This window comes from Puma concolor, chromosome D3 (assembly GCF_028749965.1).
Source record: "Puma concolor isolate L17-30 chromosome D3, mPumCon1.1.hap2, whole genome shotgun sequence".
Classification (NCBI taxonomy): Eukaryota; Metazoa; Chordata; class Mammalia; order Carnivora; family Felidae; genus Puma; species Puma concolor.
The window spans coordinates 49,186,948-49,210,616 of NC_141678.1; the positions used below are offsets into that span (position 1 = coordinate 49,186,948).

Consider the following 23,669-nt stretch of genomic DNA (forward strand, 5'->3'; position numbering starts at 1 on the left):
CATGTATTTTGAGTGCACGGAAGAAGGAGGGGTGCAGAGAGGCAGCATGAATTTTGAGATGACCCTTACCCCAGAAGTTTGATGGGCACAGAGGGGAGGGCTGGGGAGCCCAGCCTGAAGGCTCAGAGCCCGTTTTGGACCTGAGAGGAAACCTGTGTGGCTGGGTTTGTGAAGAGGTAGCAGGAGACGAGGGGAGAATGGCGGTTTTTGGGTCTGATCCTGGAAAGCCAGCAAGTTTTAAGAATTTATTTTAAAGGAGTTATGTAAGATAGTATTTCACAACCTAGTCCAGCTCCTACCCAGAGAAACCGGGATGTCTATTAGCATACCACTGAATTCATTAATGTGGTGACTACACTTATTCTATTGCCCTAAATATAGGTACTTTCACCTTTTCTCTTAGCAGTTATACACCATTAAAGTATGGCACCAGTGTAACGTAATTTAGAGCTTTCACTGACAATTTGCTCGCTGATTCATTTACTTTACTTATTTATTTGTTTTTAAAGATTTGTTTATTTAGGGGTGCCTGGGTGGCTCAGTCGGTTAAGCACCCGACTTCAGCTCAGGTCACGATCTCGCGGTCCGCGAGTTCGAGCCCCGCGTCGGGCTCTGGGCTGATGGCTCAGAGCCTGGAGCCTGCTTCCGATTCTGTGTCTCCCTCTCTCTCTGCCCCTCCCCCGTTCATGCTGTGTCTCTCTCTGTCTCAAAAATAAATGAACGTTAAAAAAAATTAAAAAAAAAAAAGATTTGTTTATTTATTTAAGTAATCTCGACACCCAACGCGGGGCTCCAACTCATGACCCCAAGATCAAGCATCGTCCACTCCTCCAACTAAGCCAGCCAGCCTCCCCTACTTTTTTTTTTTTTTTTTAATAATAAACTTACCTTACATGGGATCTTCATTTATAGTCCTGTATAAAAATGAACCCAGCATTTTCTCAAGGAAGCCTCTGGATGTGATCACACGTGCCAAGTGAATTGCACGTGACCAATACAAGAAGGATAGAACAGTAAAGTGGGACATAAATCGTTAGATTCTCCCCACCTGAGCAGGAAATCTTACCGACTGCTGGAAATCTTACAGACTATTGAAGCTTTGTAAACAACTTCCTAACCCAACCCCGTCCAGCTCAAGCCAATCCCGCCACTTTATAGGTGGGAAACTGAGCCTCCCTCAGAAGGAAGCGCTGTGTCAGTGGCTCAAACCTGGTTTGCTCAGATCTCTTCCTCCCCCTCTCACCTCTGTGGCAAAAGTGGGTAATGTCAGGGCTACTAGGAACCATGCCATCGATGTGGACACTCTTCCGGTTGACTCGGGAGTTTGGGGGAGGGGACTCTTGGTGGAAGAGGAGAGAGAAGAGTAAAAGAATTTAAGAAATAAGTCTTGGGCATTTTACTGTTCGAATGAGGATCTATTGTAAGTAGAATGGAAGGTCACCTCGGCCTTTAAAGCTGGAACAGGAGCTGTCCAGGGATGATCTGCTTTGGGTGGCCTCTTCCGGTTGCAGTACCCTGTCCCCACCAACGCTGAAAAAGTGCGATCCAGTCTCCCATCCCGCTGTGATTGGATCATGGACACTTATTTACTTATTTCAAAATGGAAGTGTTCTTGTTGGATGGAAACAAAAGGAAATTCCAAGGATACCACCTGGACGCTAAGGAAAACATTGCAGCACTTGCCCGTTGAAGGAGGAATTGAGATCATTACTGCTTTTAATTGTCTTGGGAGCCAGTATTTTCTTAAAAGTTTTTTTTTTTTTCTTCCCCCTCTTTTCCTAGCTGGACCTCTGGTGCTATGGTCCTCAGTTCATGGCTCATCATCCTGGGTCTGTGCCTGGTTCTCCCTCTCGATGGAGAGATTAATAAATTGATTGAATGCCTTTTACCCCCTTCTCACCCCTCATGCCCCATCACTCACAGGCCCCTTTCTTGTTTGTTGTACATGTTCTTGTCACATGTGGACTGTTGTTTCATATGCCTATTATTTATTTTTATTTTTTACTTTGTACTATTTCTTCAATTGCATCCGTTATATTATGTTGCATGGAATCTATTACTTCTAGTGCAACCTAGAACTCCACACGTTCTGTGATCCATTCTCCCGATGATGGCACAGAGATTGCCTGGTCGGAAGGCTGTTTCACAGGGAATAGGGTCCTCAATCCAGTCCAGTCAAGTTTACATATAAATTCAGTTCTTTGTGTTCCACCAACGTGGGGAACAAGGAAAATTTGTCCCTGTCATTATTAGACAGCTAAGCGGCCTCTGCCTGCCCTTGATTTGGTGGAGTAGAGGAAGGGGAAGAGAATAGAACTGCTGAATTCGTCTTTCTCTGCTCACTTAACACCTTCGAGAGGGGCGCCATGCGTTTTAAACAAATGGGCCATTCCAAGAGAATCTTTCAAGGTCATTTCTCCAGGCTGAGCTGAGCCCATTCGAAAACACAGCTGGAAATATAGGTTATGTCTTGAGTACTGTGATATTCAGGGTCAAGGACCAGGCATTGCAATAATCCACAGAGCTGGTGATGTCAACCAAGAGGAATTTATGCTGTCAACTGCCCAGACAAAGATGCATATCATCGCTGAAGCTTCTCAACACACTTCTCTCTCTTGCTTTGTTTGGGGAGGAAGGTCTCTCAATGAGCAGGGACACTGACAATTTCGCTTTTGAAATTGGATATGGGAAAATCAGGATAAGCAAGTAAGTCTTCTCTTCCATTGGATACTTACTGAGCTAAAACTATGAGAGACCAAAGGGGATAATGTTTTATAAATGATGAGAGGTATTTTAAGTGGCCAACAATATAATTTTAATGCATTTAATTTTTCAAACTATGCCACAGTCTCCTATGTGGTAGAAAGTGGTTTTGGCATTTTGAATGTGGTGTCCATGTCTCCCATATGTTGGTTATAATTGAACCAAAAATGGATAAGGCAATAGAGGGTGTGGGTGGAAGACAGAACTTAGTTTAATGTATTTGTTTTTATTCCAAACACTGCAGCTGTGCACTTTTTAAGCAATGAGAGACAGATAGATAAGGAGGGAGGGAGAAAGGGGAAAAGAGAAAGAAAGAAAGAAAGAAAGAAAGAAAGAAAGAAAGAAACCGAAAGTCCATGAGAACTTCTGAAATCTAACCCTTCTCAACACAGTATAAATACCTAGTGCTTCTTTGTTGACTGGTACTTCCTATGCCTGAGTATCAAGACTGTGTTGATGAGTAACTTGCATGAATAAGAAGACTGAGGTTAAGAAAAATGGACTCTGCCACTCAAAGCCATGTGACCTTCAACAGGTAGTTTCATCTTTCTAAATCTTATTTTTTTCTCATTTGTACAAAAAGTGGGACAACTGCCTTACAAGTGGTTGTGCAGAGTAGGTGGGAATGCCCTTGGAAATTACCGGGTGTTACACAAGTGTAAAAGATTTTCATGGGGTTCGAAGAAGGTATACAGGTTCCCCCACTATCTGAAAGCAGAGCGTTCCTACGAAAGCACTGGCAAGCCGAAATGATCTAAAGCAGGTGCGTTTACCATTTCACAAAAGCAAAAATCCTATTCGTATTTCTTTCTGGTGGCAAACTCAGGTACTAGTGTGGGTCTTTCTACAGTAGTGAGAGTGAAATGGCTTAAAGCAAACGTCCAGATACCGTGGGAAATCTGTTCCTCCAAAGAGGCCAAATGAATGGATCGGGGAGATGAAACAACTCACCTTGGCAGTGTTTTCCTAGGATAGAATCTGGTGCCCGTATGGTTTCAAGGAAGCATGCCAAGTGGACTGGAGCTCACGTTCCAGAGACTGGGTGCACTCCACCTACCACCTCTAACTCCACCTTTAGAGAACCATAGGTCAAGAGCTCAAGGAAACAGGTTATCGGAATAAACAATGCGTTGGTCTTCCTCTTTCTCAGACACTCAGATTCTCTGATGAAGATAAATGTGAATGCGGAAGGACCTTAAGGCAAGAAAGCGTTCCAAGCCCGACCTGTTGGCCCATTTTATTTCTAGTCCTATACAGGACTTGATGTGGGGCAAATCCAGTCGGTGCTCCCTTTCAACTGTTTCAACTGTTTTCCAAGTCAGGGTTGTTATGATTTAGAACCGAAGGAGCTGCATTCTATTGACATTTGGAAAGTTACACATAGAAGAACCGCATTTTTGTTCGGATGCTGCCCTTTTCAGTGTTTCTTTAAGAATAGGAAGACTAGCATTTGACAGTCCTTGAAAAGTCAGTGTCTATTTCTTCTTGGCTATAGATGGGAGCTATTCATCCTTTGCTCTCCTTGAATTCTCACAAAATTAGTGTCTATTTGGCAGACTCAGCATAATTGATACTGTTCTGGTATCTAATTTGCAGTACCAGGAAAAAAAATGTAGTCCAGATATGTTGTGAATATATGGTTTCTTTGTTGTGTTGGCGTGACTTATAATATACGTTTGGTCTTTGTCCCCATTTCTGGCATAGAGCTCCTAAAAGTCTTGGAATTTCATATGAGCCCAATAAAGGTGTCTTTTGTTATGTTGACGAGATGACTTTGGGACCTCACCTAAGGATGACCAACCACGCCATGTGATTAGAGGGTTGGAACTTTCAGTCTTCACCCCCCCACCTTCTAAGGGAGGGAAAAGAGGCTGGATGCTGAATCTATTGTCAGCGGTGAATGATTTAGTCATTTAGGCCCACATAATGAAGCCTTCATAAAAATCAAAAAGCACACGACATGGTTTGGAAAGCTTCCAAGTTGGTGAAGGTGTAGAGGTGCTGAGACAGTGGCGCACCCCAAGGGTGTAGGAGCTCTGCACTCTTTTCCACATACCGTGCCCTCTGCACCTTCCATCTGGCAGTTCCTGAGTTATACCCTTTTATAATACATCAGTGATCTAGTAAGTAAAATGTCCTTCTGAGTTCTGTGAGATGCTCTAGCAAATTGATTGAACCTGAAGAGGAGGTCATGGGAACCTGCAACCTATAGTCAATGGGCCACCTAGGCTTGCGACCGGTATCTGAAGGAAGGGGCACCCTTGTAGGACCGATCCCTTAACCTGTGGGATCTGACACCATCTCCAGGGAGACAGTGTGAGAAGTAGGTTGAATTGTTGGACGTCCAGCTGGTGTCTTAGAGCTGCTTGTTGGTGTGAGAAACTCTTCTAAACCCACACATTGGAACTGGATGCAGAACCTTATACTTGTTTACAAATGGCTTAGTGTGTCCTGAGGAGATGCTAAGCTCATTTTGGGCAGGAATTACATCAGATGCTACTTGTGTTCCTACTCCATTCTTCCCAGTAGGGTGTTTCCCTAACAAATGCCCCAAAGTACTGCTTGTTTCTTTACTTCTGATTATAAAAAGACTACATACTCACTTTTGGAAATTTGGAACAACAAAAAGAAGAAATTGACCAATTTTCATAATATTCCTTCCTGCTGCTAACATTTTGGTGGGGGTGACACAGATATTCTGTGGTTGAGCCTACAGGTTGTCTAAGAACAGCCATACCTCTCAATTTCCACTGCTCTTAGAACCTGGTTGTGTTCACGCTTCTCAAACCCATGTACTTGAGGGAGTCTGGCTGGAACCAACTGTCTAGATCTTGTGTTGCTGGGCAGTAATTGCCCTAGGGCCTGGGCATGGGACCCAGTCCTGGACAATGGAACCAAAGAAGATGTCTGAGGGTGGGTGGGGATTCGTAAAATAGAAGCTTGAGAGGAAATGCCCCTTCCTCACCGGCCATGGCACTCTCTATCATAAGGGAAGACACTGCCAGACTGCAAATGGTAGCATGGAGCACAGAAACACGCATCCATCTGGATGAGCTGCCAAATCCACTGGCCCCAGAATGCACCTCTGGACTTCCTGTTCTGTGAGGTAACAGTGGCCTTTGCATTTAAGTCATTTTTAGCTGTATTTCTGTTATCTGTAGCCAAAATCGTCTTACGTATCATGCCTCCTTCTCTCAGTGGTATATTGTATATGCTGCCCTTGTCATAAAGTGGTCCTCAAAAGCAAACCCCACAAGATTGTGATTACCTGTTTGTTTCTATCCCTTTCTCACAGAGCTCTGAGCTCTCTGAAGGGAGACTGGGTTTTTTGTTGGTTCTTATTTGGTTTTTCGTTCTGTTTTCCCCTCATGCTCAGACCCTAGCACAATGTCTGGCACAGTGTAGGCACTAAGATTTTGTGCAATGACGAAGCTGATGGCTGAATTAATTATTGTGGCTAAAAGTCACCCAATGGCAGGTGGCAAGTATTTATTGAGCATGCTCTTTTCATCCTCAGCTGTTCTCCAGTGAGCTGGGCTCACCAAAGTCACCCTGGAGCCTGCATTTGCTGAAGGTAAGTTTCAGGGGAAAAACTATAACATGTTAATCTGACACGACAGATACTAAAACTAAACATTTGATACCACTATTAAGAGATGAAGGTAGGGATGTCTGGGTGGCTCAGTTGGCTGAGTGTCTGACTTTGGCTCAGGTCATGATCTCGTGGTTTGAGGGTTCAAGCCCCACGTCGGGCTCTGTGCTGACAGTTCAGAGCCTGGAGCCTGCTTTGGTTTCTGTGTCTCCCTCTGTCTTTGCCCTTCCCCTACTCACGCTCTGTCTCTCTCTCTCTCTCCAAAGTAAAATAAACATTAAAAAATTTTAAAAAGTGATGTTTAAAAAAAGAGAGAGACTTCATTTACTGGATAGCACTAATCCTCAAACACCTGAAATGATGCCCATCACCTAACTGAAAAGAGAATTCTTCACAAAGCAGTGTTTATGAACTCATTTCTTTTTTCCCCTTTAATATGGGGGTGCTATTTACTAGTTTGGTAGTTGCTGATAATTGCTCTTTCAGGCCAGTGATTACTCATCACTGTGTGCTTTCCCTGTTAGATTGGAAGCTCTGTGAAGTCAGGGGCTACCTATGCCCTTAACCCTGGATTCAGTGCTTTCTACTTGCTCCGCAAACCACTTGTTGACTGAATGGCTCAACACTGGGGGGAGGGGAGGTGGATTTCACGGTCACACAAAATTCCAAGCTCGCCCTGAGCTGATTCTGTCATTTGGGCTGTGAGTGGAGGAAGCGGAGAAGGAGGAATGATGTGGGGGGAGAAGAAGGAAGGTGAAAGTGAAGAAGAGTCTGACCTTCACCCCTGCCCGGAGTTGCCCAGAAAAAAATGCACTAATATGAATTGTGCACAAGGGGGCAGGCCAGAGCTGCTGTGAACGCCAACCTGCTGGCTATTTTGATCTTTGGTAATGTTTTTTAAAAAAATAATAACTGTTAATGCAGAGTAGTTTGTGAGCACACTTTCTCTTATTAAAAGGCACTGAAAAAGCCAAATCTTTCTGTAATGGTGCCGTCATGTATTCCCCACAGCACATTTTAGTCCCTGTTAAAAAGGAACAAAATATGCATTTGAGGGTCCTTGTGTACTTTCTGTGGCCTCTTTGTAGAAGAATTGGTTCCAGAAAGGAATTAAGAAATTCAGGATTTCAGGCAACCCATTCCCAGAGCTTGACCTACACTTCTGTACTGAATGTGAGCTAAGCAACAGCAGTTTTTTAAAACAAAAGCATGGATTCTACTTCAGGTTTTCTCTCTTCCTAGATGTGTGACTTTGAGTAAGTCACTTAGATCTCTGGAATATAATATATATATATATATATATATATATATATATATATATATATATAGAATATATAGTCCTTATATTATATTATATTATATATATTTAATTTGTAAAATAAAGGGACTTATTAGGGCCAACATTTCTCATTCTAATAAAACTATGGATTGCAAGCTATTTAAAATCCCTATTGAGATTTCTAAGAAGAAAGAGGGTGAGGCAGGCAGAGGAACCAAGTCTTGACAAGTGAAAGGAGAAGAAGAGGCAGAGGTAAGAGGTTCCAGGCCAGGGAAATGGGCTTCACTTTGGGAAAACACTGGACTGAGATCTCTAAAGCTCTAAATTCTTTATATTTTCACTTGGATGTCTTCCAGAGACCCAACTTGCCCCACATCAAAGGCGCTATCTTCTCCCCATAAACCATCTCTCTTTCCCAGCATCTTTGCCTACTAATGGCTCACTCACTACATTTCCTTTGAATCCAGACCTGGACCCAGACCCTTGCCGGCCATTGATCTCAGAGCCAAGTTCTGGTGGGGAAGGCAATGAGGAGGTAACAAATGCATAGGCCATTATAATTGGTGGTGAGTTCTGCAGTGAAAGAGAGGGTGAGAGGTGCAGAGAGGGGCGGGGGGGAAGATGCCGGGATAGGTGGGGCCCCTGGGCGTGCCTGAGGAGCACAGGGAGTTGAAAGAAGGGACATGGCAGACCATCTTTCATTCATTCCTTTTTCATCATCTATATCCAATCAACTACCTCTGGCTCATCTTTGCTTTGCACACCTTTTCTATCTCTGACATTCTTTCATAGCTAATGTCTGACCTGGGCCTTTCCCCAGTGCCTAGACAAACTCTTCATTGGCCTCCCCACTCCCCACATTTTTCTCACTGTGTCTGCGAACTGCAGCCAACCTATCTTCCTCAACACTACTTCATGCTGTTATGCCACTACTCAAAATCTTCAGTGGCTTCTTGCTGCCTATCGAATGATGATTGCCTCCTCTTCCTTTAAGATCTCCAACATCAGCCCCATTTTAGCCACTCTGCCTACTGCCCAATGACACTGCTCCTCCACCCTATGAGAAGCCCCCTCTCGGTTCCAGGCGTCTTCATGCCTGCACATTTCGGTGGTGAAGTATGGGTGCTTTCGTCTCCCCATTTCCCCTTCCTGACGGGATCCAGCATTTCCTTATGGTCTCCACTTCTTCAAATAGTCCCTCTGGCCTAGCACATCCCCATTCCTGCTACCATCATTGTTTTGGGGAGAGCATGCAGAGTGACCCAAACCAGGCCAATCAGACTTTTGGATTCTTGAATCCTAGGACAGAAATGTTGCCTCTCCTGGATGATGTATGCATGCATGTGAAGCCTGGAACTAAAGAAGACACTAGATCTTTCCTTGATGACATGGGACACTGGACTTTACAGGTACGTGAGCCAGTAAAACCCCTTTATTGCTTAAGCTAGTTGAATTAGGGCTTTCTGTTGCTTGCAGTCAAGAGCATCCTAACAGCCTAAGCCTATTATACACCAGGCACTGTTCCAGCAAAGCCTTGCTCTCAAGAGGTTAACCTAGGATGGGGCTTGGAGGGCCCCTCCAAAAAACTACCAAAAAAAACCCCCCAAAAATACAAAAAAAAAAAAATCACAAGAAATAAAAAAATAATTTTACATATTGGTAAGTTCTACGAAGAAAAGAAAATGATAGAGAAAGGTTAACCAGAGGGAAGGCTATTTTAGATTGAGCAGTCAGGAAAGGCTTCTCTGAAGAAATGACATTTAATATTTACTGAGAAACAGGAACTAGCCCTGGGTAGATGAGGGGGAAGAACACTCCAAAGGGAACAGCCAGTTGGAAAGCCCTGTAGCAGGGAAAAAAAAAGTTGCAGGGTTCCAGAAACGGTCAGGAAGCCCTGTGGCCAAGCAAAGGTACAGAGTGGGACATAGTGATGCTTCTTCCTCTTTCCTTAATCACCTCTCCTTCTTTCTATAAATCTTTTGAAGATTTCAAGGCCTGTCTTATGCTCCACTCACTTCTAGAACTTTCCTTGATTGAGCTAAGGATGCTCTGTCATCCTTTGCGCTTGGAAACCGGAACTTGGAAAGTAGCTGCAGTGTACTGTGTTTTATGGCTCTCTGATTTTTTCCTTAGGATTTTCCTGACTTTCCTTAATTTGATTCTAGTCTTTGATTCTAGCGTCGTAGGTTTTGAGGTGTCTGTCACAAAAACTTAATGCTAGTCGGGTTAATCATTGTGAAAATACACACCATGCTTCTAGATTCACTGCCTCCCTACCAAGGTGCATTTGAAATATGAGATGGAACTACATGGAGCTGTAATGTTGGGGGTGGGGGGGTCAGGAATGTCAAACTTCGGCAGTTGTGTGTGGTGTGACTCATATTATAATATCCTCTTTAATTGCACTATAGGCCAACCCTACCACTAACTATCCAAATGCATTGGTCATGGTTCCAAACCGTTCCCTTTGTGGAACCTGGGCCTTCCAAGGAAATGCTCCTTTGTGGTGAAATGTACCTTTGCCACCTGATCATCCCTTACGTTAGTTGAGCGCAGTAAATTATTTTAAAAAAAACCCCAATGCAGTTTGACATTTATTTGAATTCAGGCTTGAATGCCGTGTTTGAATTTTATGCATGTGACTGCTTTTAGTGATGCGATTTGAAAAGAATGATGGACTGTTAGTACATATGTGATTTAGGCCCCCAAATTCTTGGCTGCTTTTGATGAAGCCACGACTGTACCCAGGTACCCATAAAGGAGATAGCCCCTCGGTCCTCTCTCTGGGCCCGGGAACTTGTTGGCAGAACTCTTTTCCTGTACTGGATTGAAAGAAGACAGAGAAGCGCTCCCCATGGATCAACCTGCTGCCACGATGATGCTCTTGGCCCCCACCCCCATCCCTAGCATGTGATCGGCCAAGATGGTGGGAATTAACCCTCCCAGGCTAGGGTCCCTCCCTTCCCTCTAGAATGGCCCAGTGGCTGTCGATTTTACTTTTGCTAATTATTGGCGTGAAACATGTTTTAACTAAACATGTTTAATTAAACATGTGCAAAAGGGCACGTGTTTCAGGATTATTCATTTGTCTTTCATCGCGACTACAACATTTTTGTACCTCCTTGGGCCCCAGTTTTCTCCCCTGTAAAACAAGACTCAGGCCAAATGATTTCTAAGGTCATTTTCAGCAAATACCATGTGATTAACCGATGACTTTTCATTGGTAAGATGTTATCCGCCTATTATAGGTACACCCCCCCCCACACACACACACTTTTATTCATAGATTTGATTTTGATCATCATTCCACAGGTGTACTTGCAAGGTACACTTGCATTTCCATGCAAGTTTCTTTTAAAGAGAGGGAAAAAAATCTTCATCTGAGCAATACACACTTTGTCAACGAGTTCATTACAGCTCTACCAAATTTCTTCAAACATGTCAAAGGCATTAAAAAGGACAACTTGAAAGTTCTAAAGGAAGCAGTTTGCATTTGGGGAAAAAAATAGTAAAAAAGTATCTGAATGATTTCTGAAGTGGTGAAATCCCCCCTTTTGCCCTTTCTCTTGAGTTTTAAAAATAGCCTAAATGGAATCTTACTCAACTTTCTACAAGAAAACATACCTTCAGGCTGAGAGACAGCATTAGAAATTTCATCCTAAAGAATTATTTTTGGGGGGAGGGGGTATGGGGTGGAGTTAGCCTCAAGATAGAGGCTTCTAATTAAATTGCCCTCTCAACCAGAACTGCAGAGTATACGCTATAATCACCACAATTCAGTTTAAATCTGGGACGGAATGATAATTTTGTTAGTTCAGAGGTTTTTAAACTATGGCTCATAACTGCTGGATAGTTTCCGATGACTTTTCAAGGTTCTGCAAGGCGTGTGTATTTGCTGGGGGACCAGGGGATTTTCAGTAAATGAACAAATAAGAAAGATTTCACAGTCTCAGGAAGTTTAAGTAGGTCTCCGATGACGGGAAAGTGCTGTAGTTGTCTTTCTGGCTTTGCAGAGGACAACAAATCCGCAAGAAATTATTCGGGGGGAAGCTCTGAATACCTTTCCTATGAACAGGATTGGATTTGCCTTTATTCATCCACGCCCTTCATCCCAGTTCACCTGCAGTACTGCTTTGGGAAGGAAAATCTGATGGTTGGAGTAGACAACAGGCAAGGAGTGCGGTAGGTCCAACCCGCGACCTTGGCTTCAGCCCTTCGAGCTTACCACGTGAGCCGACCAGTCATAGGCAAACCAGATCATTCCCCCATGCATTTATTCAATAATAGTGGTTGAGTGCACTGCGCTGGGTGAGAGGGACACTGAAACAGAAAAGGTGTGCAGGATCGAGAAGCTTACACTCCTGGGAGAGCAGACCTTGATGGATAAACACCTGAGTAACACGTAAATTAAAATTGTAATAAGAGCTATGCTCGAAATACCAAGGTTTACTGAAAGCACCGCACCTGGGGACTGAGCTTAACTGAGCAGTAGGCCAGGATTAGCTTCCTTGTGAAAGAGTCATTTGAACTGGAAACTGAAGGTTGAGGAAGAAAGTTGACCAGGTCAAGCGTGGGATCAGCATTCCAGTCAGAGGGACCAGTACGTGCAAAGTCCCTGAGGTGGGAAAGAGTTTGGCTCTCTCAAAAACCAGAAATGAAGGGACGCCTGGGTGGCTCAGTCGGTTAAGCGTCCGACTTCGGCTCAGGTCATGATCTCACGGTCCGTGAGTTCGAGCCCCGCGTTGGGCTCTGTGCTGACAGCTCAGAGCCTGGAGCCTGTTTCGGATTCTGTGTCTCCCTCTTTCTCTGACCCTCCCCTGTTCATGCTCTCTCTCTGTCTCAAAAATAAATAAATGTTAAAAAAATTAAAAACAAAAAAAACAAAAAACAGAAATGGAGCGCAATCTGGCCAGAGCAGTGGTTTCTAAAGCATGTTCCACAGGACCCTGAGGGTCTCTGAGACCCTTTCAGGAGTTCTGTGAGGCCAAACCTATATTCAAAATGATACTGAGCTGTTACCTGCTTTTTTCACTGTGTTGACATTTGCATGAATGGTGTAAACGCAATGGTGGGTAAAACTGTTGGTGCCTTACTGATAATAAAGCCACTGACACCAAGGAGTCCCAGCGGTCACAGTTTTTCAGTGCCATACACTCAGTTTTAAAAAGTGTCTGTTCACTTAAGACTGCCCTTCGTGAAGCAGGAAAAATCATTAGTTTTATGAAACCTCGGCCCTTGAGTGCATGTCTCTTTAGTATTCTGCGGGGCTAGCTGCAAAGTGTGCAGAAAGCACTTCGGCTGCATACCGAAGTATGAAGGTTGTCTCAAGGAAAAGCGTCTGTGTGACTGAGTTTCTGAGATGCACTTCTCCCGTTTTCGTGGAACGCTATTTTTACTTGAAAGAACAATCGACAGACAAATTCTGGTTATTGATACTCAGGTAACTAGCCTATATCTTCCAGGCAAGCAACTGGCAGTATTTGTTGCCAATGATACAGTTAAAGCTTTCACAGGAAAATGTTAGAACTTTGGAAAACTTGTATCTGCTACTTTGATCTTGATATCATCCCAATACGTATAAATACTTTCTAATAAGATTGACTGTCGGGGGCTCCTGGGTGGCTCAGTCACTTAAGCGTCCGACTTCCACGGAGGGCATGATCTCACGGTTCATGAGTTCGAGCCCGGGTTGGGCTCTGTGCTCAGAGCCCGGAGCCTGCTTTGAATTCCATGTCTCTGTCTCTCTCTGCCACTCCCCTGCTCATGCTCTTTTTTTTTTCTCTCTCTCCCTCTCTCTCAAAAACAAATAAACATTAAAAAAAAAAAGATTGATTGTGGTAACATTGCAGGTAGGTGTCAGACGATATAATTCTTCTGCAGAAATTTATGAAAATCTCTTTTGTGAAAAGCTGCATTTTATTTATAAATATAGATACAAAAATTCTATTTAGAATTCAGTCAAACACCATATCAATAAACCAATTAGAGTTTATTCAGGAATGTAAAAGTATTTTTACATTAAAAAAATTTTTTTTAACGTTTATTTATTTATTTTTGAGACAGAGAGAGACAGAGCATGAACAGGGGAGGGGCAGAGAGAGAGGGAGACACAGAATCGGAAGCAGGCTCCAGGCTCTGAGCTGTCAGCCCAGAGCCCGAAGCGGGGCTCGAACTCGGGGACCGCGAGAACATGACCTGAGCTGAAGTCGGACGCTTAACCGACTGAGCCACCCAGGCGCCCCGGGAATGTAAAAGTATTTTTATATCAGGAAATTGTTTAACATATCAGGACTTAAGCAAATTAATGGGTGAAAATTGATAGGATTTCATCAATAGATGCTTAAAAGACATGCAATACAGTAGACATTCCTAAGTAAACTCTAACTAAAAGATGACTATAAGGAAAGCACTTAAATATAATAAAAATATTTCCCAAAACCCTCCACTAATTGTCCTCATAACAACAATTAAACCATTCTATTTAGGGGCACCTGGCTCCACCGCTGATCCAGCTGTGCCCTCAGTGTGGAACCAGCTTGGGAGTCTCTCTCTCTCCCTCTGCCCCTCTCCCCCACTTGCTCTCTCTCTCTCAAATTAAAAAAATAAAAAATAAAATAAATACAACCATTTCATTAAAAATCAAGATCTAGACGGAAAAGCCTATTATGACCAATTCAGTTTGACTTTGTCTTGGGAGATCTAGTAAATGTAATAAAAAAAGAATATGAGTAACTAAAATAAACACTTGAAAAGAGAAATAAATACTGTGCATTTTTGCCCATGATATAAAGTTCAAGCGATCCTAGTGGTTTTTTTAAGCATTATAATTAATAAGAAAATTTAAGAATCAGGATATAATACATAAATTGTTAGCTTTTATTTACTCTAAAAATAATCATATAGAAATGGAAAAGAAAAACATTCTATGCATAAAATAGTGAGCAAAAATATCAGAGAATACAGCTAATAATAAAAATGCATCTCTATGAATAAAACTGATCTTACTAAAGGCCACAAAACAAAGTCAAACCAACGGAAAGACATGTCGCATCCTTGGTGAGAAAGTGGAATATCACGACACTATTAATTCTCCCCCTAAATATATAAGGATAATGTTATTGCAGTTACAATTGCAGGCTTTTTTTGTTGGGGGATATGGAGGCTAGATAAAATTATCTTAAAGTTCATAAGGAAAAATAAATACTCAAGGATAACCAAGAAAAGCATAAAAAAAGAACAGGAACAGGTTGTCTTACCATTGCATCAGAATATCCTATAAGACCATTATGAAATAAATATCTTACTAGTGTGAGAATGAGAAATGGATCAATGGAAAAGAAAAGAGAATCCAGAAGCAGTCTTATATATGATCATTTAATATACATTATATATCAAATGTGGTAGTGCAATTTAGTGGGGAAATAATAAATTGTTTTAAAAATGAGACCAGTATAGCAGGGTATCCATCTGAAATAAAATAAAACAAAACTCCTCTTTTACACCATATACAAAAATACATTCCCCCAGAGAGTACACTTGTAATGGTAAACAATAAAACAGGACAAAATATTGCAGCAATATCTAGGAGACTTTGTGTACAATCTATGGACAAGGAAATCTTAAGAAGATTGGAAAACACAAAGACTCTAAAAGAAAAGATATATCTGACCACATTAAAAATGTATATGGTAAAAGATATACAAACAAAATCAAAATACAAATGACAGATTTGGGACAAAATACTTGGAGTGGCAAGTATTTAAGTATTTATACAATATGGGAATTAATTATATAAGAATAAAGGAACTTATATAAATAGAAAGAAATTTTATAAATTGGCAGCTCAACAGAAATGATCAAAGAATATGAAGAGGCAATTTATAGAAACACAAATCCAGGGAGCCAACAAGTGTAAAAAAAGATGCTTGAATTTACCATAGGTGGGGAAATGCAAATTAAGTAATAACGAGATGTCATGTCACGATCAGCAGGTCAGTCAAAATTAAAAACAACTACAACATATGCCATTGGTGGATATGTGAATTTTATAGCATTTGAGGAAAGAAATCTAACATTAGCCATTAAAATTTAAAATATACATACTCAGAAGAATAGATAGGCAAACTGTGGTATGTGCAGACAATGGAATACTACTCAGATGTAAAAAGGAACATATTCTACATGCAACAACATGGTTTAACTTCAAAAACATTGTGCTGACAGAATCATCCAGACACAAAAGAGTCCAAACTGGATGTTTCCATTTATGCCAACTTTAGCAGAGGGAAAACTGAGCTCCAGTATTAGATGTATGCCTCAGGATGTCTACTTATAGCAATATCCAGAAAGGCAAAGATTAGAAAATAAGTGAATCCTCATTAATACAGGATGGGTGATTGTAGGCCACATCAAGGACTAGGGTACTGTCAGTGAAAAAAGAAAAAAAGAGAGGTACACCAAGTGGCTTGGAGGGATTTCTTCAAGACACTGTTTATACATGAGTGCAGAAAAGCATTAATATAATCCTGTGTTTGTGAAGCAATGTCCCCAGCCCCAAACCCAAATGTGCGTAAATGCATATGTGTGTGTATATTGTGTCTGCAACTCATTATAAGGACATGGAGGAAAATTTGGAAACATAATATTAGGTACGTTAATATGGATCACAAGGGTAGGGAATGGAAGGAAAGAAAAGAGTGACCTAAAACAACAGTGTATACGATATGATTACATGTGTGCACTTAAAACTTCTATTCAGGGGCTCCCGGGTGGCTCAGTCAGTTAAGTGTCCGACTGTTGATTTTGGCTTAGGTCATGATCTCCCGGTTTGTGAGTTTGAGCCCCAGTTGGGCTCTGTGCTGACATCACGGAACCTGTTTGGGATTCTCTTTCTCCCTCTCTCTCTGCCCCTCCCCTGCTCATGCTGTCTCTCTCTCTCTCTCTCTCTCTCTCTCTCTCTCAAAAAAAACAATTTTAAAAATTTAATAAAAACATTTATATTTATAGGGGCGCCTGGATGGCTCAGTTGGTTGAGTGTCCAACTCTTGTTTTTGGCTCAGGTCATGATCCCAGGGTCATGGGATTGAGCTCCAGTTGGCTCCTCACGGAGAGTGCAGGCTGCTCAAGATTCTCTCTCTCCCCCTCTCTGTCCCTCTCCTACTTGCACGTGTGCACTCTCTCGTGCGCTAAAACATAAACATAAAAATAAATAAATAAATAAATAAATAAATAAATAAATAAATAAATTTACATTTATAGAGGATTACTCCAGGAAAACGCTGCCCATCTTGTTGATAATTTGAATTTGATCCTTGGGTTAAACCAGACCTCCCAGCTATGCATTTGGACTGCATATCGGTCTTCCTTTACTTGCACAGAATGGAACTTTAAAAGCCACCTCTATCGTACAAAGAAGAAACTAAAGCTGGAAAGCTTAACCAACTTGCCCCAACGAACACAGCGAGGAAGTGGCAGACCACGGATCTGAACCAGGCAATCTAACTCCACAAGCCACACCCACATGTTTGCTAAAGGCCTTCTGAGAGTTTAGCAGCCTGATGAGTGAGAAACTTGCCCTGGGTCAAAAATTTAAGGAAGTGCTGAAAAACTCAGAGAGCCAGATAAATAATATTTGGAAACAAAAATGATACGAATGCAAACCCCCACCCCCTGACATTTGAACAAAAATATCAAAAAAAAAATTTTTTTTTTAGATTTTTTAAATGTTTATTTATTTTGAGAAAGAGAGAGAGAGACAGAGCGTGAGCAGGGGAGGGATAGAGAGAGAGGGAGACACAGAATCTGAAACAGGCTCCAGGCTCTGAGCTGTCAGCACAGACTCCAACGCGGGACTTGAACTCATGAACTGTGAGATCATGACCTGAGCTGAAGTCAGATGCTTAACCGACTGAGCCACCCAGGAGTCTCCCCTCTTTTTTATGTTTATTTATTTTGAGAAAGAGAGAGAGTGTGTGTGAGCAGGGGAGTCACAGAGAGAGAGAGGGAGAGAGAGAATCCCAAGCATGCTCCACGCTCAGCATGGACCCCTGTGTGGGCTCGATCTCACAACCGTGAGATCATGACCTAAGAGGAAATGCAGAGTATGTCACTTAACCAACTGAGCCACCTAGGCGCCCCAAGAGTCTGCATTTCAAACAATCCCATGGTCATGCCCATGTTACTGGTCCATAGACCTCACTTGCTTTCGAGTAGTAGGGAGCAGGACAGAAAGACTGAGAAGCACCAAAAGAATGATAGGGCTCTGGACTCCAGCGTCTGTGTAAGGTTCTACAATAGCCCTGTCAGATGGGTTGCTGCCCATCAAAGACCACCAGGAACACCCTCTAGTCACACAGAGTTAGATTTATTTATCTTGCTGCAAGAGAACACATAGCAAGGGACCACATGAGGGAGTTGGAAGAGTTTATTATAGGATTTGGGCTTGTGCTGGGGGAAGCTCAGGAGGGGTAGGGGCTGGGAGCCGTCTAGGCACAAGGGCAATGTGATGACTGGACATCTTGGTACTTTTTTTCTTTCCTTTCCTCTCCTCTCCTCTCCTTTTCTTCCTTCCTTCCTTCCTTCCTTCCTTCCTTCCTTCCTTCCTTTCTTTTTCCTTTCTTTCTTTCTTTCTTTCTTTCTTTCTTTCTTTCTTTCTTTCTTTCTTTCTTTCTTTCTTTCTTCTTTCATTTTTCGGTCCAGGAGGATGACGGGTTAAAGTAGATAAAGCTCCATCATAGAGAAGCAGTGGTCACACAAATTAGCCAGAAGAGGGGCACGTTAATTATGTCTGTGGTTGCTGAGTGTCTTTCTGTCTGTCTTGGGTCATCCCTAGTCACAAGTGGCCTTGTGGCTGGTTTGTTCCAACACAAGTATGGAGTGACCTTTTCTGATTATTGGTTTAATCCTGTGAGTGATGTTTATGTTCCCTTAGGAGCACTGCAGCCAGTGCTGTCTAGACCTGGGCGACCCGGGCCCCAGATCCAGGCTCTGTGCCTCTGAGGGCCTCTCACATTGGAGCAGCATGACTGGAATTTTCTAAGCGCTTCCCCAGTGTCCGAGACTGGCCAGGGCTGTCTGTGCCACCGTGCAGGGGCACCCTGAGCCTGGGCTGGAACTCATGTGGGCTCCAGGTCCTGTTTCCCCTGCCTCAGAGCACTCTGAATCTCTACCCTGACCGCGGGGTTGCTCTGATGCCCCGAGGAGCTCGAGACGACTCCCGGGCCCATGTGGTCATCTGCCGGCCTGTGTCCGGGCACCTGTTCCCGGAGGGCCGCCTGGCAAGCGGCTTGTTCCCACCAGCCAATACAGGGTTTCTTTTGTACAACTGTGTGGGACCAAGCTTCCAGAAGGGTGCTGGCACGCCGATCTAGAGCGACTGAAACTGATTTTTGCTTTTGTTTTTTTACATTTAGTGTTTTATTTATTTTCTAATGCACATTTTTATTTAAAAGTTCTTTTTAGCTCCATTGAGGTATAACTGACACAACTGTGAGACATTTAAAGTGTACGTTGTGATGCTTTGAGATACGTCTACATTGTAAAAGGATCTCCGCCTCCCCCCACCCCCACCTAGCTAGTTAACACATCCATCACCTGACATATGCACCTTTTTTTTATTTAGTGAGAACATTTAAGTTCTACTGTCTTAGCAAATGTCAGTTACACACTGTATTGTATCGACTATAGTCACCATATTATACCTTATATCTTCAGACCCTATTCATCTTAGAGCTAAAAGTTTTCCCCTTTTACCAACCTCCCTATTTCCCCCACCCCCCAACCCCCTTCAACCCTTCGTTTCTGAGGCTGTTTTTTAGATTCCACTCAAATTGTTCATCTAGGGGGGCCCCCATGAAAAATATTTGCCGGGGGCCCCTCACATCCAAGGATTGGACCCATCACAGCCTAGCGGGCAGCTGCTGGGGCCATTATTGACTTTTTTGAAAGATCATCACCCTCCTTAGAAAGAACAGGAAACAGAGGCTCACGGAGGTTAAGCAAGTCGCCCGTGACTCTGCAGCAGGTGAATGGGGACGCAGAGCCCCAGACTCCCATGAACACGCTCTAACCCATGCACTCCCTTGGCCACTCTGCCAACCCCAAGGGCACCTTGGATGACTCCAGCCCCATCATCCGTGTTCCATGCACTGCTGACATTTTGAACACTGCTCCTGCTTTTCAAATTGCTTAAATGGTCTTTTAAATTTTTTTTTTTTTTTTCTGCATGGTACTTGTAAATCTCACGCATCTTCCATATTTTGCTCTTTCCCTGCTGCCTCCTCCTGACGCTATGTCCTTTGGACCGATACTGATACCCAGTCCAGATTTGTCACAGGATGATGGAAACACTCCAGAGCATTAACTTTGGCTTTATGTGAACACCAGAGGCTGCGAACAACTAAGAATGTTCTCTCAAATGGCACGGGGACTATCCAGATTGCTGGGGGTGGTGCTGAGGTTAGCTGTGAGGAGGAGGCGGCATGTGGGCAGGGAAGCAAAATGTGTTAAGTCTTCTATTATGGGGTCAGCCCACCCAGTGTGGCCACCCTCTCCACTGCAGATTTCAAGAACTAGAACCAGAGGGAAGTTGGGCCGTGACTAAGAGGCTCCGTGCCCTCTCAGCAGAGAGAGGGGGTCTTGCGGCTTCCATGACACGAGGCCTCTTTTATGCCTTTGGAGAAGATTCCAGAGCACAAAAGTATTAGGAAGTCTCCTTTGTGTGAGTTCAGTGGTCTTTGGAAGCACTTGGGAAGCAGTGTCTATCATGGAAAGCGTGTTGACTTCGGAGTCTACTGATGTGGGCTGGAATCCCAGCATTGCTAGTATAGTAGCTGTGACCCTGTGGAAGGCACCTCAGCCCTCTGTGCCTCAGTTTCCTCCTCTGAAGGGTGGAGGTAATAATTCCTTCCTCAAATGACTGCTGTGAGAACTGACTGAGATGATGCTAGGACAGTGCCTGGTACCGGGCACACTGTGGTCATTGGCATCTTTTTTATCTTAAACTGTCTTATTGACGACAGCTTCAGAGCGTGGGCCTGCGCTCCCTGGTGTCACTTCAGAAAGTTGGGGGAGGGGCACCTGGTTAAGTGTCCAACTCTTGATTTCAGCTCAGGTCATGATCTCTTGGTTTGTGGGTCAAGCCCCACGTCGGGCTCAGCACTGATGATGCAGAGCCTGCTTGGGTTCTCTCTCCCTCTCTGTCCTTCCCCTGCTTGTGCACTCTCTCTCTCTCTCTCTCTCTCTCTCTCTCTCTCTTAAAATAAGTAAATAAAAATATTTTTTTTAAAGTTAGGGAACCTCTCCCACTTATATGTAGTTTGTTTTGAAAAATCGGTTACAAGTGAGCCATCCAGGAATACGTCCAAACCCTTTCCACCCATTTTCCATGTTCAGCCTATATCACCCCTGCAAGTCATGAAGTCCCAAAACCCTGCAGCCTGCTGTGTAAAATAGAAGCTCCTTTCACTCATCCGGAAGCTTCCCTTTCGGAGCTCACTCTATTCCTAACCTTCATAATTTCCTTGACACTTGAACACCTTTCTTTTTCCTCTTTATCCATTTTGTGTCTCGCTCACCACAGTGTTTCTGGTAACTTGAAGACTTTCAAGAATATTCCAGGGCTGACCACACCCTCCTGTTTTCTTCCTCCTGCTCAGTGTTTCTATGCTGAAGGCCCGGTGTTTTGTGAGCTGCTTAGGGAAGGTCAGTTGGTGGCCTTTGCTTTGGGGTGAGATGTATCTAGCCTTGACCCCTGTCTCTACTACTCAGCAGTCAGCCACGTGACTCAGTCCCATGTGTAAAGGTAACTGCCATAAGTCTGGAGGGGGTCAGTGGGACCACACAAGGAAATGCTCGGCAGGGCGGGAGACCAGGCCCAAGAGCTGTGACAGCCCTGGTGGCCAGTCCACCTTGGAGCAAACCTCATCTTTTCTTGCCTAACTCCTGCCAACCTCCTCTTGACCAACTTTCTGGCCTCCCACACTATCCATTTTGCATACTGTTGCCAACTTCTATTCCTAAAATGTGACTTTTATCATGCTGTCCTTCTACTCAAAAAAAAAAAAAAAAAAACCCAAAATCTTCAAAAATTCCCCCTTGATGAGTCTTGCATTTAGAGCCCTGCACAGAATAGCCTCACAATTTCCTCCCTCTCTTTTCTCAGCCTCCTCTGCCTCCACATCCCTGCACCTGTCTTCCAACATCTGAGGATTCTACAAATATCTGGAGACGCCAACAGGCCTGCCACCCGGCCCACAGACTCTGGAGCAATGAACACCCCCGGGGAAGCGGAGATCTGAACTCTGCTTCCCCAACTGTGAACGGGGGTTTAGTTGGGGGTAGTTCAAGTCAGAGGAGACGAGAGTGCCTGGCAAGAAAAGACACAATGAAAAGAGAAGATAGTGGCAGGGACATAGGGTATGGGGGCAAAGAAGTCTGGAGAGGCGGCAGTCTGGGGCCTAAGTGGGGCAGTGGGAGGTGAGGGTGGGGGGTGCATGGCCCCCTAGGCCAGCACAGGCGTTTGGGTTGTGGCCTGTGCCCGGTGGAGGCTCCTGACCATTCTTAAGCAAGGATGTGGCATTCTGTAATTTCCAAAGAAAAGGGCAGTTTTAACGGTCATAGAAGGATGTTATGGTTATTATAGAGAATTGGAAAGATACAGAAAATATCGAAAAAACATAAAGAAGCAAAAATGAGAAAACGCCAATCTTGTGGCCTAGAGGTAAACATTGATGATGTTATTGCATTCCCTTCTTATTCTTTCCCTCCCTCTCGCACCCTGCCTCCCTGTAACGAGTGCCCACTATGTACAAGGTATTGTTGTAAGACCTCTGCTCAGTTGATCCTCACGACAGCCCTGTGTCGAAGACAAAGTAATTTTCTGCACTTACAGATGGGGGAGCGTTAAGAAGCTTCTCTGGGCTTCGGACCAGAGGGCAGGCTCTGAACCCCCGGGGCCACATTGCTGCTTGACGGTCACACGGTCAACACAAACACACGTGTATGTAGAGAAAGGTAAAATTTTTGTTTAAAATGGAGTCTGGCATTCTAATCTTCTGAATTGGGGTTTTAAAAAGAATTTTGATGGGGCGCCTGGGTGGCGCAGTCGGTTAAGCGTCCGACTTCAGTCAGGTCACGATCTCACGGTCCGTGAGTTCGAGCCCCGCGTCAGGCTCTGGGCTGATGGCTCGGAGCCTGGAGCCTGTTTCCGATTCTGTGTCTCCCTCTCTCTCTGCCCCTCCCCCGTTCATGCTCTGTCTCTCTCTGTCCCAAAAATAAATAAACGTTGAAAAAAAAATGTAAAAAGAATTTTGATGGGCGCATGAAGGGGCTGTGTAGGTAGGGAGTCGTTCAGAAAGTGTGTTGGGAAAGACAAGCCCACAGGAAAGAGAAGGACGAGGTGAGCATGGGGGGTGGGGAGGAGGTGATGAGTACAGAGACCTTTAGGAGGTGGAAATAACAGATGACTCAGTGTGTGTGCACCTGAGTGCATGTGTGTGCATGTGTCCATGTGTGTGCACGTGTGTGTGTGTGTCAAGGAGGTAGTTGAGGGAAAGGACATGATGAGGGAAATCCCAAGGATTTTTTTATTGAGCACCTAGGTGGGTGGGAAAGCCCTCACAGGAGGGAGGAAAGTTAGGGGCACCAGGAGGGAAGAGTTCCTCTGGGGCCTCATGAGAGGGTATTTTCTGCCACCTGGACCTGTTCACTAGGCAGTTAGACACACACAGGTGGAAAAGAGTGGAATCAGCTGCATCATTCATACTCAAGTCTTAGGACGTGAGGTTCCCTGGAGAGGATATTTAAAAGAGGAAACAGCAGGGAAAGCTTAGGGACAGGACGTCAGACAGGATGGCAGAGTCTGATGGTTGGATTCAAGAGTGGCCAACACACAGAGATCACAGACCAAGTGGGATGGGATCAGGAGGAGGAGGCCACTGGACTCAATGCTCTCCTCCCCCAAACCCCGCTTCTGTGGGTTAATCTCTCGGCCACCTTTCACATTCATTTTTGCATGTTCACCCCCGCTTTATCGGT

At 43.9% G+C, this 23,669-nt stretch overlaps 1 protein-coding gene and 1 long non-coding RNA gene across 2 annotated transcripts in view; one reads left to right on the top strand and one right to left on the bottom strand.

Annotated features, from left to right (window-relative positions):
• Positions 1–23,669, bottom strand: part of KCTD1 (potassium channel tetramerization domain containing 1) — a 187,684-nt gene that overhangs the window by 149,072 nt on the left and 14,943 nt on the right. The gene's annotated exons all lie outside the window — the stretch shown is intronic.
• On the top strand, positions 6,278–22,072 carry LOC147575556 (uncharacterized). Its single transcript, XR_015242505.1, has 4 exons — positions 6,278–6,337; positions 7,991–8,169; positions 8,938–9,043; positions 21,796–22,072. It is a non-coding gene; the product is annotated as an uncharacterized LOC147575556 (long non-coding RNA).